The 15,827-nt window shown below is 50.8% G+C and overlaps 1 protein-coding gene across 1 annotated transcript in view; it reads left to right on the forward strand.

Moving 5' to 3' along the window:
* The window catches only part of LOC138510630 (neuronal acetylcholine receptor subunit alpha-7-like), a 2,317,401-nt gene that overhangs the window by 580,093 nt on the left and 1,721,481 nt on the right, over positions 1 to 15,827 (forward strand). The gene's annotated exons all lie outside the window — the stretch shown is intronic.

Here is a 15,827-nt window from a genome sequence, read left to right on the forward strand (position 1 = left end):
TCTTTCTACTGAATTTTTTGATAGCTTGGCCCATTCCTTTACCCCTAAACTTAAATTATTATACTCTTACTTTATCTCTCAGAAATCCTCTTTCGGCTCCTTCTCTGAGGCTCTATTTATTTTATTCCCCAAAGCTGATAAAGATCCCACACTTCTCAGCAACTATAAACCAATCTCTCTCATTAATTTTGAAAGCAAGATCTTTGCTAAAATCCTCGCAAACAGAATTGAGTCTTCTCTTCCCGCTTTGATCAAGCCCGACCAAGTTGGTTATGTGAAGGGGCAGAACATCTCTGCAAATGCTAGATTATTGCTTGACGCCTTTCATGTAGTCTCCAAGGACAAGAAAGATAAACAGGGCTATGCTGCAATCACGCTTGACCCGGAAAAAGCCTTCAACCGGGTCAACTGGGACTTTATGTTTCAATCTCTCCATTGGCTGTGGCGAGCAGTTTTACTCCCTTATTAAACATATCTACTCTTGCCCCAAATCATCTATTAGCATTAATGGTCAATCCTCATCCTTCTTTCCCTTACATAGAGGAACTAGACAAGGCTGCCCCCTTACCACTATTCTTTACATTCTCTCTCTTGAACCGTTGCTGTCAAGCTCACCTGGTCTCCACGGGGGCATGCTCGTGTTCAAAGGTTGATGTCTGCACCGGTGTTGCTCTGCTTAACGGAGGGTGCAAGCTCGCGTCTACCCTTCGTTCTTGTCTCAGGAGATGTTTGCCTGCAAGTCTAAACAAGATTTTAGCCAATTGAATGGAGCTGGTTTTGGTTTTCCCCTCCTTCCGATTTTCCCTTCTCTTCCTCTGGTTCACTTTGGTTTTTTAATGGGAAAGCTCTCCGTCCTGCACACTCTCGCAGGGGCGCAGTTTCACAGTCTTTCCAGGATCTAGTTACTTCACTGATCCGATGGAGATTGCTGAAGTGGAAAAGCCGGCGTAAGCAGGTAAGTCTCTATTCCAATAACTCCTTGAAATAGCTGCCTTAAGTCTTTGCCCGAAATATCTAATATTTGTTCTTGTCTTTCAGGTGCGGCTTTAAGCGGCTTTCGGATGATGGATCACTCTCCTGACGATGATGAGCAGGATTCCAGCTGGTAAGTATAGCGCTGTGCGGGGCGTGCTAATTGTTCGCTGTATTTAGCTTTCCTTGCTGTGTGCGACTAACTTGCTTTGTCTGTTCTGTTCAGCAGGTGCGGCGCAGTTCCAGGAAGATGATGGAAGAGCCGCTCGACGCATTAAGTAGCAGCGCAATGCTGGAATGATGAAGAACTGCTCGATGGAGTTTCCAGAAGTGGCCGCTTTCAGGTGAGTAGCTACCCGGGAGAGTACCTTCAGTTCTGCTCTTCTATAGATGCGGCGGTCCGTGGGTAAGCAGAATGCCAGATGAGGATGTTCTGCAGGTAAGGCCTTCAATGCTTTTCTAACTCCTGTTCTTCTCTTTTCTCAGGTGCCGATGGAAGGAAGACTCGGGACAGCCGTGGCAGAAGGGAAGCAAGAGCTGAGCTGACACGGTGAGCGTTACGCTGCAGGAGTGCAGAATAACGTGAAGCGTGTTCAGTTTGCTGGGTGTGGTTTAAATAGCCTTGCAAGTAGTCCCAGGAAAATAGCCCCCCTTAACCGTATCCTGTCTCCAGGTAAAGTAGTCCCAAGCCAAACCCTGTACTGAATGGCTCAGCCTCTCAGAGCCAAGTATATGGCCCATGTATTTAGCACCTACCATGAGCCTGGCGCCAGGTCTGAGTCCAGGTGAGCCTAGCTGGGGCCTGGGAAGTCCCCAAGGAAGCCAAAGTCTGGGATGGGCTCACCAGTTTTGGGGTTTCGGGAGCATGCACCATGACAGTTGCTAGAACTCATCAGATCAGAAAGAAAAATTCCTGGAATCCCCTGTGGGAAATCGATTATTAAAATTGCTGCTTATGCTGATGATATTCTTATCCTTATTAAGAATCACAAACATCATCTTCCTCATCTGCTTGAAAGACTTCAACAATTTTCCCTAGTATCCGGCTACAAACTTAACAAAGATAAATCCGAGATTTTACCCATCAACTCCTTTTGTATCAAACATGACTTAGATGTGTTTGGATTTAAATGGTGTAAAGATTTGATTAAATATCTTGGTATTCGTTTTGCCTCCTCGGTGACTGACACAGTCAAACCTAACATGCAAATATTGTTAGACAAACTAAGAGAATTAACCTCAATGTGGTCTCCCCTCTACCTCTCCTGGTGGGGTCGGCTTGACACCATTAAGATGGCGCTGTCCCCCATTGTTTTATATTACTTAGAACTCCTCCCGGTCCCCTTGTCTCCCTCATTTGTCAAGTCGGTCAGCTCAATTCTTATCAATTTCTTATGGGGCACATCTAAATGTAAGAATATTGCTGTTGCCAAGATAAAAGCCCCATACGACGTGGGTGGGGTTAGGTTTAGGCTACTAGGTTTTTCGAATCTGTTATCGTATTCCCCTTGATTATATTGTGATTCACGTTTTTCTTCATGAATATCTGCAATGTTATCAATATGTATTTTTCTTAACCTCTCATAATCTCAATAAAGATTATTAAACAAAACAAAATAGTTCTTTGGGTGGCTCTCAAAAGAGCATTTGTGTTATTTTACCAATATGTAACTAAACAATATTTTTTCAATCAGAAAAATACTCGTCACGTCTATTACACGACAACAAATCTTGGAACATTTCTCTATGCTCTTTCTATAGATGATTAATACATTTTCTATTCCCGGAAGAGAAAAAACCTGTACTCCCTGTCAAAAATATTTCTCCACAATTGCAGCATAAACCTCTCATTTCAAACACTCATTCTAAAATAATATTATACAACCAAAAACACTTTGTAAGCCAATGCTTTGAGAACACATCACCTGTCCGCAACATCACTATGAACCCCATTCTCAAAAGTCTCATACTCTCCACAGTCTTCTGAACAATGAAAATCCTCTCCTTGACTGCATGTTTAAAATATCCAATCAAGAGACCACCAGGGGGCGCGGAACATGTTGGACGTGCAAGTCCTGTGCTCCTGAATGCACCGCAGGGCCTAGTGGATGCTGCCAGTCCCCGGCCTGGATTACCGGGCCCAGTCAGTGGAGAGCCACTCTGCATGCAGCAGGCCCACCCCGAGACCCGCAGTGAAGACCTTCTGGGGTGAGACCGGGGTGCAGAGCCCCAAGAAAAGCCCACAGAGCACTCCCCAGCACCGGAGGCTAGTGTGCACCGGAGACGCCAGAGGCCCCAGACACCGAGGGTGGCCGACCCCGCGGCACCGCGATAAGGACTAGTGGAGCCGCACGCCCCCATCCTGTGCTCACGATCTGTGCCGGACGGTCGGGTCTCGGAGGAGGCGCGGCGACATAAGAAGCACGGGGCGACGGTCCCTCATCGTGGTTGGGGGCCGCGGGCTCTGGAGAAGCGCTTCCCGGGCCCCCGCCCTTCAACAGCGTACGGGGGACGGTGAAGAACGGAAGAGCGCCCACCAGCACACCAAGGGGAGCCTCGTTCCCGGGAGGCCCAGGGCCCCTCCCGAGTTCCCGTAGAAACACGGAGGCCCACACGAGGACCCGCAGACGGCCACCCCCGCAGGAGGAAACGGCCAACCCAGGATACCGGCCCAGAGCACCATCGAGGGAGGCACTGGGCGAGGACCCTCCACAGGTGATCCCTGCCGACACGGGGTACCGGTCGGGTGTCGCGGACCCTGTGGACATGGACCGGGCGCCCACTGGCTACGGAGAGGAGCAGTTGAGCGCCAGTCAGCACGCCAGAGATAGCCCACCCAGAGCCCCATCTACCGCAGCCCGAGCCAAACTGTCGGCCCTGGACCCCCAAAGTGAATGTGAAGTGAGGAGGTGAGGAGTGCGTGGGCGGGAAGAGACAGACTGGATGCAGTGAAAGCGGGCTCCCTTCCCGCGCGACCTTTCCCCTGCGGCGTCCCTAGCTGGGGAGTAGGCCAGAGGGACAGGAGGTGCCGGGGATCGGACACCCTACCCCCCGAAGGTCCCGCCTGACAACACGGCACAGCCCCCCCCATAGAGCTGCTACCCAACACGAGGCGCTCCACGCAAGACCTTAGCACACCAGGCACGGGGAGGGCCTTGGTCCGTGGTGTACTTGTGGTCTACACCACAGGGTCCCCCGCGAGAGGACCCCGGACAGAGGCACCACCCCTGGATGCGTCAAGACACCCAGACCCTGGAGAGCACACCGACATTGGGGGCGATCTCGTCTCTCCAGCGCTTCTGATAGCCCCACTCAGCCACAAGGGAGGCCCCCGGAGACACCATGCCCTCAGGCGGTGAACCCCCCCTGCACCACTCACGAGGGAGGATCTCAAGGACATCCTCCATGAGATCAAGGCAATCCGGACAGATATACAAGCGTCCATAGTGGATCTCAAGGGGAGGGTGGACACCTTAGAGGAGAAAATGGAGGGGATGGAAAACAACCACCTCCAGACGGACCTCCTGGACATGAAATACGAGGCGAGGCTAACAGACCTAGAGATAAGAGATGAGGACATAACCTTGAAGATGGACGATTTGGAAAACAGAGAGCGCTGGAACAACCTGCGTATCATGGGTGTGTCGCAGGAGAGAGGGGAGACAGCGGCGGATGTGGGGAGGTCCAGGGCCTGATAAACCAGCTCTTCGCTTTAGAGGGGGGCAAAGAGGTCCAGCTGGAGAGAGCGCATCGAGGTGGAGGGGGTGCAGGTGGAGGCCCAAAGTCCATCGTGGTGAGGTTCCTCCGCTACAGGGAGAAAATGGAGGTCCTGGAGAAGGCAAAGAGGCTGGGGAGCTTTATCTTTGAAGGCGACACAATTAAGATTTACCAGGACTTATCATATCTTGCGCTCACCCGCAGAAGAGAATGTCGTCCGCTCACCCAGTGGCTTACTGCTCAAAACATAAGATACAGATGGTCCTTCCCCTTCGCCCTGTCCTTTGAACGCGCTGGGGTGGACTACAGAGTGACCAGTGGCAAGGAGGCCTCGCAAGTACTGCAAGTGATCAAGGGGGTCGCCCTGGGGGAGGAAGACGAGGTGGGCACCCAAGCATCGGGTGACACCAGGAGAGAACCGGCTGGCCCTTGGGCCACGAAGAAGAAGACAAAGGGCAGAAGGAAATTCAGGGAACCGAACACCCCGACATTGGAGGCCGAAGGGGACTAGGTGAAGTAAGACAAACCAACTGGAAGATTAAGATTAGTTTGCTAGCAACCCCGGCCGGGGACTCGAGTTTCATCAAGAGAACTGCGGTGCAGGAACACGCTCACGCCCTGGTGGCTTGCCCGTTGGCAGGCGTCATGCAAGAGGGAGAGAAAAGGGAGGGGGAGGCGAGGGGATGGCAGACAAAGACCTTGGGTCACAGGATATATCCAGCTTGGTAAAGAAGCGGGGCAGCTCTCACAGGACCGGGAAAACAATTAATCCATCAGAGAGAACCAATGACAGTCAATGAAGAAAGGGGCCGGGTCGAGTCGCTTAGGATGGGCTCCCTTAACGTCAAGGGGCTTAACTCCCCAACCAAGCGCTCCCTCCTAGGAAGGGAAATGAGAAACGGGAGAGTGGATATTATGTTTGTACAAGAAACCAGGACGGTGAGGGGGGAGGAGAGGGCCATCCCTGGACCACACGTGGGTCAGACCTTCTGGGCATCCGGCCACATAAAGAAAGGAGGAGTCGGTATCCTGCTCCATAGGAACCAGAAATTAATGGAAGTGTCCACTTGGGAGAGGGAGGATGGGAGAGCCCTGGTAGTGTCCGGTAAATTACATAATACCAGAGTCACCCTTGCAACAATATATTGCCCCAACACGGGTCAGAGGGAATTCGTTCAAGAGGCCCTGGGGGAGGTGATGGCTAAAGCAGATGGCCTTTTGCTCCTGGGGGGGGGGACTTTAATATGTGGGCGGACCGAGAGCTGGACCATAGTGGGAATGCAAGCCCTCCAAATAGCAGTGGGGGAATGCCTCATGGGGCGTTGCAGGAAATAATGTGGGAGCAGGGGCTGGTGGACATATGGCGGGAACTGCACCCGAGGCGCAAGGGATACACCTTCCACTCTGCAGCCCACGGCACTAGAACTAGAATAGATTATCTTTTCATTGGAAACCAGCACATGAGCAGAATAGAGGCCGCGGAGATTCGGCCCATTAGCTGGTCAGACCACGATATGGTCTGGTCTGACGTCTGTATGGCAGGCCTGAAACCCAGGGAATCTCTATGGAAATGCAAGGATTTCCTGTTGAGAGACGTGGTCTTTAAGGAAGAAATGGCAACAGCGATTAAAGAATTCTTTGAGGTAAATGACACGGGGGAAGTCAACAGGGAGATTGTGTGGGAGGCGGCAAAGGCAACCTGGAGAGGTAGGCTAATTAGTGAAGGGGCCTCCAAAAAAAGGGTTAGGACCCTCCTGACCCACAGATTATGATCGGAGATAATTACGTTAGAAAGGTCGGAGCGGAAGATGGAGACAGAGAGAGAGAGGGACCTGGGCATCGCAAGGGAAAAGAGACAAGAATTGCACACCGACATTGGGGGCGATCTCGTCTCTCCAGCGCTTCTGATAGCCCCACTCAGCCACGAGGGAGGCCCCCAGAGACACCATGCCCTCAGGCGGCGAACCCCCCCTGCACCACTCACGAGGGAGGATCTCAAGGACATCCTCCATGAGATCAAGGCAATCCGGACAGATATACAAGCGTCCATAGTGGATCTCAAGGGGAGGGTGGACACCTTAGAGGAGAAAATGGAGGGGATGGAAAACAACCACCTCCAGACGGACCTCCTGGACATGAAATACGAGGCGAGGCTAACAGACCTAGAGATAAGAGATGAGGACATAACCTTGAAGATGGACGATTTGGAAAACAGAGAGCGCCGGAACAACCTGCGTATCATGGGTGTGTCGCCGGAGAGAGGGGAGACAGCGGCGGATGTGGGGAGGTCCAGGGCCTGATAAACCAGCTCTTCGCTTTAGAGGGGGGCAAAGAGGTCCAGCTGGAGAGAGCGCATCGAGGTGGAGGGGGTGCAGGTGGAGGCCCAAAGTCCATCGTGGTGAGGTTCCTCCGCTACAGGGAGAAAATGGAGGTCCTGGAGAAGGCAAAGAGGCTGGGGAGCTTTATCTTTGAAGGCGACACAATTAAGATTTACCAGGACTTATCATATCTTGCGCTCACCCGCAGAAGAGAATGTCGTCCGCTCACCCAGTGGCTTACTGCTCAAAACATAAGATACAGATGGTCCTTCCCCTTCGCCCTGTCCTTTGAACGCGCTGGGGTGGACTACAGAGTGACCAGTGGCAAGGAGGCCTCGCAAGTACTGCAAGTGATCAAGGGGGTCGCCCTGGGGGAGGAAGACGAGGTGGGCACCCAAGCATCGGGTGACACCAGGAGAGAACCGGCTGGCCCTTGGGCCACGAAGAAGAAGACAAAGGGCAGAAGGAAATTCAGGGAACCGAACACCCCGACATTGGAGGCCGAAGGGGACTAGGTGAAGTAAGACAAACCAACTGGAAGATTAAGATTAGTTTGCTAGCAACCCCGGCCGGGGACTCGAGTTTCATCAAGAGAACTGCGGTGCAGGAACACGCTCACGCCCTGGTGGCTTGCCCGTTGGCAGGCGTCATGCAAGAGGGAGAGAAAAGGGAGGGGGAGGCGAGGGGATGGCAGACAAAGACCTTGGGTCACAGGATATATCCAGCTTGGTAAAGAAGCGGGGCAGCTCTCACAGGACCGGGAAAACAATTAATCCATCAGAGAGAACCAATGACAGTCAATGAAGAAAGGGGCCGGGTCGAGTCGCTTAGGATGGGCTCCCTTAACGTCAAGGGGCTTAACTCCCCAACCAAGCGCTCCCTCCTAGGAAGGGAAATGAGAAACGGGAGAGTGGATATTATGTTTGTACAAGAAACCAGGACGGTGAGGGGGGAGGAGAGGGCCATCCCTGGACCACACGTGGGTCAGACCTTCTGGGCATCCGGCCACATAAAGAAAGGAGGAGTCGGTATCCTGCTCCATAGGAACCAGAAATTAATGGAAGTGTCCACTTGGGAGAGGGAGGATGGGAGAGCCCTGGTAGTGTCCGGTAAATTACATAATACCAGAGTCACCCTTGCAACAATATATTGCCCCAACACGGGTCAGAGGGAATTCGTTCAAGAGGCCCTGGGGGAGGTGATGGCTAAAGCAGATGGCCTTTTGCTCCTGGGGGGGGGGGACTTTAATATGTGGGCGGACCGAGAGCTGGACCATAGTGGGAATGCAAGCCCTCCAAATAGCAGTGGGGGAATGCCTCATGGGGCGTTGCAGGAAATAATGTGGGAGCATGGGCTGGTGGACATATGGCGGGAACTGCACCCGAGGCGCAAGGGATACACCTTCCACTCTGCAGCCCACGGCACTAGAACTAGAATAGATTATCTTTTCATTGGAAACCAGCACATGAGCAGAATAGAGGCCGCGGAGATTCGGCCCATTAGCTGGTCAGACCACGATATGGTCTGGTCTGACGTCTGTATGGCAGGCCTGAAACCCAGGGAATCTCTATGGAAATGCAACGATTTCCTGTTGAGAGACGTGGTCTTTAAGGAAGAAATGGCAACAGCGATTAAAGAATTCTTTGAGGTAAATGACACGGGGGAAGTCAACAGGGAGATTGTGTGGGAGGCGGCAAAGGCAACCTGGAGAGGTAGGCTAATTAGTGAAGGGGCCTCCAAAAAAAGGGTTAGGACCCTCCTGACCCACAGATTATGATCGGAGATAATTACGTTAGAAAGGTCGGAGCGGAAGATGGAGACAGAGAGAGAGAGGGACCTGGGCATCGCAAGGGAAAAGAGACAAGAATTGCACACCGACATTGGGGGCGATCTCGTCTCTCCAGCGCTTCTGATAGCCCCACTCAGCCACGAGGGAGGCCCCCAGAGACACCATGCCCTCAGGCGGCGAACCCCCCCTGCACCACTCACGAGGGAGGATCTCAAGGACATCCTCCATGAGATCAAGGCAATCCGGACAGATATACAAGCGTCCATAGTGGATCTCAAGGGGAGGGTGGACACCTTAGAGGAGAAAATGGAGGGGATGGAAAACAACCACCTCCAGACGGACCTCCTGGACATGAAATACGAGGCGAGGCTAACAGACCTAGAGATAAGAGATGAGGACATAACCTTGAAGATGGACGATTTGGAAAACAGAGAGCGCCGGAACAACCTGCGTATCATGGGTGTGTCGCAGGAGAGAGGGGAGACAGCGGCGGATGTGGGGAGGTCCAGGGCCTGATAAACCAGCTCTTCGCTTTAGAGGGGGGCAAAGAGGTCCAGCTGGAGAGAGCGCATCGAGGTGGAGGGGGTGCAGGTGGAGGCCCAAAGTCCATCGTGGTGAGGTTCCTCCGCTACAGGGAGAAAATGGAGGTCCTGGAGAAGGCAAAGAGGCTGGGGAGCTTTATCTTTGAAGGCGACACAATTAAGATTTACCAGGACTTATCATATCTTACGCTCACCCGCAGAAGAGAATGTCGTCCGCTCACCCAGTGGCTTACTGCTCAAAACATAAGATACAGATGGTCCTTCCCCTTCGCCCTGTCCTTTGAACGCGCTGGGGTGGACTACAGAGTGACCAGTGGCAAGGAGGCCTCGCAAGTACTGCAAGTGATCAAGGGGGTCGCCCTGGGGGAGGAAGACGAGGTGGGCACCCAAGCATCGGGTGACACCAGGAGAGAACCGGCTGGCCCTTGGGCCACGAAGAAGAAGACAAAGGGCAGAAGGAAATTCAGGAAACCGAACACCCCGACATCGGAGGCCGAAGGGGACTAGGTGAAGTAAGACAAACCAACTGGAAGATTAAGATTAGTTTGCTAGCAACCCCGGCCGGGGACGCGAGTTTCATCAAGATAACTGCGGTGCAGGAACACGCTCACACCCTGGTGGCTTGCCCGTTGGCAGGCGTCATGCAAGAGGGAGAGAAATGGGAGGGGGGAGGCGAGGGGATGGCAGACAAAGACCTTGGGTCACAGGATATATCCAGCTTGGTAAAGAAGCGGGGCAGCTCTCACAGGACCGGGAAAACAATTAATCCATCAGAGAGAACCAATGACAGACAATGAAGAAAGGGGCCGGGTCGAGTCGCTTAGGATGGGCTCCCTTAACGTCAAGGGGCTTAACTCCCCAACGAAGCGCTCCCTCCTAGGAAGGGAAATGAGAAACGGGAGAGTGGATATTATGTTTGTACAAGAAACCAGGACGGTGAGGGGGGAGGAGAGGGCCATCCCTGGACCACACGTGGGTCAGACCTTCTGGGCATCCGGCTACATAAAGAAAGGAGGAGTCGGTATCCTGCTCCATAGGAACCAGAAATTAATGGAAGTGTCCACTTGGGAGAGGGAGGATGGGAGAGCCCTGGTAGTGTCCGGTAAATTACATAATACCAGAGTCACCCTTGCAACAATATATTGCCCCAATACGGGTCAGAGGGAATTCGTTCAAGAGGCCCTGGGGGAGGTGATGGCTAAAGCAGATGGCCTTTTGCTCCTGGGGGGGGGGACTTTAATATGTGGGCGGACCGAGAGCTGGACCATAGTGGGAATGCAAGCCCTCCAAATAGCAGTGGGGGAATGCCTCATGGGGCGTTGCGGGAAATAATGTGGGAGCAGGGGCTGGTGGACATATGGCGGGAGCTGCACCCGAGGCGCAAGGGATACACCTTCCACTCTGCAGCCCACGGCACTAGAACTAGAATAGATTATCTTTTCATTGGAAACCAGCACATGAGCAGAATAGAGGCCGCGGAGATTCGGCCCATTAGCTGGTCAGACCACGATATGGTCTGGTCTGACGTCTGTATGGCAGGCCTGAAACCCAGGGAATCTCTATGGAAATGCAACGATTTCCTGTTGAGAGACGTGGTCTTTAAGGAAGAAATGGCAACAGCGATTAAAGAATTCTTTGAGGTAAATGACACGGGGGAAGTCAACAGGGAGATTGTGTGGGAGGCGGCAAAGGCAACCTGGAGAGGTAGGCTAATTAGTGAAGGGGCCTCCAAAAAAAGGGTTAGGACCCTCCTGACCCACAGATTAAGATCGGAGATAATTACGTTAGAAAGGTCGACTGGGAATTCCTCCAGGGGGTACTCAAGAAACTGGGGCTGGGAACTGGGATCATACGAGCGATCAAAGCCTTATATGTGTCACCAACTGCCAGAGTCACAGTCAATGGGTGCCTGTCACGAGTCTTCCACCTCCAAAGAGGTACGAGGCAGGGCTGCCCTCTTTCCCCACTCCTCTTCGCCATGACAATGGAAGTATTAGCAGAGTATATCAGGGGTTCCCCGGGGGAGGGGAAGAAGGAGACAGAGAGAGAGAGGGACCTGGGCATCGCAAGGGAAAAGAGACAAGAATTGCGGGAAATATAGATGGGCAAGATTGTAGCGGGACTCCAACATTTGCATCAAAAATACTATGAAAAAGGGGACAAGGCGGACGCCATGCTGGCAGCAAAACTTCGAGGCCAGAGGGCGGATAGATGGGTGGCGGTGTTAAGTAGTGGGGAGGAAGGGGACGTATCCGACCCGGAAGAGATTGCAGAGAAATTTGCATCTTTTTATGAGGCCCTGTATGGGAGAGAGGGGGAGATGGAAAAGGAAGCCTTGGATGATTATCTCAAGGGGGTCACCCTCCCGGCTCTTGAACCCCTAGAAGCATCAATACTCGATGCCCCGATAACGGAGGAGGAGGTACTAAGAGCCATAGCGGGCCTGAAGAGGGGTAGGGCCCCAGGAGAGGAGGGGTTCACGGCAGGCTTTTACAAGGCCTTCTCGGGCCTCCTGGCAGGGTTCCTGGCAGGTCTCTTCTCCCACATAATGGAGACAGACAGAGCGCCCACATCCTTTGGCAAAGCGCTAATTACAGTAATCCCGAAGGAGGGGAAGGACCCGGCGGATAGCCGCTCCTATAGACCTATTTCCCTCCTGAATGTGGATGCAAAGCTATTCACCAGAATCATTGCTACTAGGCTCGACGGTCATATGCTGAGGCTAGTTCATCCCGATCAGGTGGGTTTTATACAGGGTAGGCAGGGGGCCGACACAATGCGGAAGACCCTACATCTGATGAGGGAGGCAGCTACAAGGGGTGGAAACCCAGTTTTGGTCTCGATCGACACAGAGAAGGCGTTCGACCGGGTCGACTGGGAATTCCTCCAGGGGGTACTCAAGAAACTGGGGCTGGGAACTGGGATCATACGAGCGATCAAAGCCTTATATGTGTCACCAACTGCCAGAGTCACAGTCAATGGGTGCCTGTCACGAGTCTTCCACCTCCAAAGAGGTACGAGGCAGGGCTGCCCTCTTTCCCCACTCCTCTTCGCCATGACAATGGAAGTATTAGCAGAGTATATCAGGGGTTCCCCGGGGGTTCAGGGAATTGAGGTGGGGGAACGTACCTTTAAACTGGGTCTTTACGCAGATGATATCTTGCTTCACCTCCGGGAACCGACAAGGTCAGTCCCGGCAGCCCTGCAGGAAATTGAATGGTACGGTCGATTCTCAGGCTTTAAGGTGAATATTAGCAAGTCCATGATTTTTCCGTTTGCCTCTGATACGGATAGAAATGTTACTGAACTTATCCCACTGCACTTGCAGATCTGTACAGAAGGGATAAAATACCTGGGGATCAACGTAGTACGCCCCGTTGAGGATCTGAACCAGGCCAACTACCCCCCACTATTTGATAAACTGTTCAGAGAAATGGAGAGCTGGGGGAAGGGGCAGATCTCCTGGATGGGAAGGATAAATGCCATAAAAATGAACCTGCTCCCCAGAGTGCTGTATGTCTTCCAGATGCTCCCCTTGGAAGCCCCAGACACATACCTCAGAGAAGCCAAGAGGCGCATAATGAAGTTTATATGGCAGGGCCGGAGACACAGAATAGGGTATGAGACCCTCACCCTTCCCAAAGATAGAGGGGGGGTCGCCTTGCCGGACTTGACAGTCTACCACAGGGCAGCCCAACTCAGGGCCTTGGCCCCACATCTTAGAGAGGACCCCAATAAACAATGGGTATACATTGAAAATCACTACCTGCACCCAGTCACTGTAGGCGAATGGCTATGGGTCCCTTTAAAAAAGCTCCCCAAAAGATCACCCGATACTGGGTACAATGTGGAAGGCGCTAGCGGGGAAGGGAAATAGAGAGAAAGTCACGACATGGCCCTCGCCCCTGAGCCACATCTGGTCCACTCCAGTGCTAGAGGAAATCCCAGGCCACAAACACTACCAGTCATGGTTCGACGCAGGCCTCTGCAGGGTCGGCCAACTGGTGAGGGAGGACACCTTCATAAGCATCCAGGAGCTTGAGGAGGCTCTGGGAATTGGCAGGCTCTCCCCACTTCTACCCCTTCGCCTTAAGGGAATTCTCATGAAACCAAAGCTAAAGCCCTGCATACAAAGAAAGCTCACCCCGGTCGAGAAAATCCTAGACTCCCACACGGAAATGAAAGGCCTTATCTCTCTCCTGTACAGAGCTCTCTTAATCCCCCGTGAGGGATCGATTAAAAGTCTTAGAGGGAAATGGGAAAGGGACCTGGGCTGGGACATTGGGGATGGGCTCTGGTGGAAATTATGTAGCAGGGCATTCAAGACATCTATTTCCTGCCAGTACAAGACACATGCCATCAATCTGCTTCATAGGTGGCAATATGACCCGATCACCCTCTCCAGGATGTTCACAGACGTTGCCCCATTGTGTTGGCACGGTTGTGGTGAGAGGGCCAACTATTGGCACATGTGGTGGTCCTGCGAGAAGGTCCAAGTTTATTGGTCGGAGGTGCTCAGTTGGCTTAAGGACGCGGGGGAAGGGGTCTATCCATTGGTGCCACTCACACTATTATTTGGGCTACAGCAGAAGGATGAGCATTGGGAGAAGCTCCCGGACTTGACACACTCCTTACTCCTAGCAGCTAGGGCTGCACGGGCCAGGACATGGAAGAGAGCGGCACTCCCCTCAAGGAGAGAATGGGTGACAGTGGCCAAGGACATTTATTTTATGGATAGACTAACAGCAGCACTTCATGGCTCCAGCTCGCAGCTCAAGGCCGACTGGCTACAATTCATGGAGGTGTTCGCCAGCACAAACTGCGAGCCTGAAAGGTGATATGGCCACTCCACCCGGCCCGAAACCAGTTTCAGGATTGAACTTATTTTACGCTTCCAAGGAAAGCTGATTCATTGCGTCTGTTTATATGCCCGGTCGGCGCTGCCCGAAGAAATTATCCACGGAAACGTGGAGCCTGTGCCCCAAGAAGGGGGATTTTGAGGGGAGGGGGGGCAGGGTGAATACAGTGGAGAGTTACGGTCTTTGTTTGAAGTTGATAGGGGCATGTGCCCTAATGTAATCTTTTTTCAGAGCTCTTTATGGTTCAGAAAACCAATAAAAATATATTTAAAAAAAAATATATCCAATCAAACAATACATATACCCCAAAATACCACAATCTCCTACAACTACACCTTACTCTCAAGCAATACAAATGTACTATGTACATAATACAATATAATCTACAGTTTTATTGGCATATATAAACATCACTCAAAAAATACATTCTCCGATAGGTTCAACAATTCAACAGCATCTGAGGTACTTGACATCTTATTGGCAGCCACCCACCACACAGACAATGAACAACCAATCAGAAAGTATATACAAACATCCCACCTTCTCTCCTCATGTACTTTTCCTCGATTGCTAATTCTAATTTCTGAAGTGACAAGCAGTATTTCTTTCTACCACATGAAATGTAAAACTGCATGCAATGGCTGGAGGACAATTAACTTACAGAGCAATACATTAAAAATGAAGATGCTGAAGAAAATGAACCAGAACAAAATACATCACATTCAAGATTATATAAGTCCATTCTTTCTATTTATTTAAAATGAGATTAAAAATAACATTATAAGGAACAAACATCAGTCACCAAATGGATATACTTTGTCTACCTACTTTGAAATGTGAATGCACCCAACACAAATATTTTTAAAGTTTATTATATCTTCAATTATTTAAAAATATTTCAAATATTTTCAAACAGAGGAAGAAGTCATTCAAGTATCAAGAAGAAACAAGCAAGAATTACCACAGACAATACCCAATTCATTAACAGAATTAAAACAACTATAAATACATATTGAAAAGAAGTACAATCAATGAAAAAGGACATTCAAAATGTACGACAAATCATGGAAGTAAACATCCAGATAACTGGGCTAAAGAAGAAGATATATCATGTGTTCCAACTAAAAGAAAAAGAAAACCCACAACCACACCCCCCAAATAAATCTGTTTTCAACAAACTTTGCATATTTATTTACCTTTTTCAAATATGTACACTTGTATGTATTATTGATGTATAAATCATTTTTAAAATGTTACAATAACTGTTTACAAACACCACACTCAAAACACCTTAAACGTTTTTTCACGTTAAATTTGTATTCCTAACATTTTGTATAGCCGCGGTTACAAAATAATACAATGACGCCTCCATGTCCTGTAGCTGTGGCTATAAGAATGCATGTATTTCTATATTAATTACAAAACAAACAGTAAAAAAAAAAAAGAGTACATAAAGAGTGGAGTTTTTTGAGCATTACAGCGATAGCCGCCAGTATACTTCAATCGAAACCTCATCTAGGAAAAAACCCCAGTCGTTGCTGCAGGTACCCGTGCCTCCAACATCCAGCAGCCCATTGGACTACACCATAGCCGCGGTTATTCATCTATTTAAAAAAAAAATAATAGTAAT

This window comes from Ambystoma mexicanum, chromosome 6p (genome assembly GCF_040938575.1).
Source record: "Ambystoma mexicanum isolate Mex_15411 chromosome 6p, UKY_AmexF1_1, whole genome shotgun sequence".
In the NCBI taxonomy this organism is placed as follows: Eukaryota; Metazoa; Chordata; class Amphibia; order Caudata; family Ambystomatidae; genus Ambystoma; species Ambystoma mexicanum.